Raw genomic sequence first — 1,759 nt, 5'->3', positions numbered from 1 at the left:
CCAATCACCATCATATCATCTTTGTAATCAACCAAGCCATCCGTTCCTGCAAAATTACTAGATGCTTCCTGAAACCAGGGCCCTGGCAGATATACTAGAAAAATGCCGGGAGAAAGAGATGTGTCTGCACTGCTGTTCTGAGGCCCTCTATCCTGTGGTTTCTTCCTAAGATGGGAGTCACTGGACACTCAGGCTGTATACCTTTCCCCCAACTTCTTTGCAGCTGTGAAGGCACTGGGGTTCCAGAGCCTCTCTAGGCTTGGCTGTGCTTTCTACCTAATTCACACACTTCCTTTACACCACTATCAATCACACTTCAGCTTCTGGTTACTTACAAGGGCACCTTCAAGTTTAAAGATGGCAGCCGCGCCGTGTGTCTCAGAAGGAGCCATTTTTCTCCTCCAGCGCCCTCATCGAAAGGTGTCAGAACTGCGCTGTTTCCAGTGGAATTTCCAGCCGATTAGCGAAGCATATTCCCAGCTCTCCCGATCTTCAAGTTCTTCCCTGGCCTAAAATAGAAGTACAACCTTTAATGATGCATAATAATCCTCCTCATATTGATAAAATAGACCACTTGGTCAATGGACAAATATTTAGTCCCCAAAAATCCACTCTCTGTCAAGTTGTTGGTCAGGAGCCAGGGATACAGCAAAGAAACTAGAGGGGATCTCTGACTGGGCAGAACTGAGGGACTACAGAAATACAGAGAGGCACCAGGCAACTGCTGTGACCATTCAGACACAGGTGTGACTGAGAGTGGGTTCTTTGTCAGATTGCTTTTGAGAACACATTGTCACATGATTGTGACATTTTTTGGAAAGAATTACCATCTGCATTTTACATATGGGTAAAATGATAACACCTTCTAAGATTTAAATATTCTGATTATGCTAAATACCTGCTGTTATTAGCAATGATGTGACAGCTCAGAGTATATTGTTTCTATTGTGTCTGTCAGCCCCGCGCGCCCCCGGGACGTGTGAGCCTCGCCTCTGTCTACCCTCGCTGGCCAGCCGCCCTCCTCTGCCACCTCGCCCCTGGTTCTCTTCTCGCGTCGCCGCTCCTGCCCTCGGCCGTCCCCTATGGTCACCGATTGCCGGTCGGTTGCCGCGGTCAAGAGCCGTGGCGGCGGCGGTGTGTGTGTGGTGTCGGTCTTCGTGGGTGAGGGGAGGCCAGGGCCCCTCGCCCGCGGGGTGCTCTGGCGGTGGCCGCCTCCACCGCTCACCCGCAGGTGTGTGTGGAGCAGAGCGAGAGTGAGCAGGAGAGAGGCGCGCGGGTGGCGCGCGAGGGAGGAGGATGTGGTGGCGTGGCGGCGCTCGCGTGGGCGCCTGGCGGTGAAGGAGGGCGCGGGGGTTAACCTCTAAGGCATTTGGGGGCCTTTCGGGGGTCGCGGCCTTTCCCGCTCCTCGCTGCGCTGTCGTTGACGCCCTCCTGGGGCTTCCCGCGCCAGCCTCTCTTCCTTGTCCCTCTGCGGGTTGCCTTCGCTCCGCACAAGGCCGTGCCGGGATGGTCGGGGCCCCGGCCGCGGCTCACTTCTCCTCCTGTCTTCCTCGCCCGGGGCGGTGCTAGCTCCGGCTATGGCCCGCGGGACGCCGCGGTGTCCGTGTGCCGAAGCGAGTGTCACCCGGGGTCCTGACGGAGGTCGGGGGAGAAGGCCGTGTGTCTCAGGGGTCCGGGCCTCTCAGGGACCGGTGTCTGTGGGTCGTCCAGGCGAGTGACGTCTCCCCGCCTCCCCTCCGCCAGCCCCGAGGGCCTCTAG

The sequence above is a fragment of the Apodemus sylvaticus genome, chromosome X (genome assembly GCF_947179515.1).
Source record: "Apodemus sylvaticus chromosome X, mApoSyl1.1, whole genome shotgun sequence".
NCBI classification, from domain to species: Eukaryota; Metazoa; Chordata; class Mammalia; order Rodentia; family Muridae; genus Apodemus; species Apodemus sylvaticus.
This window is presented reverse-complemented; position numbering follows the sequence as displayed.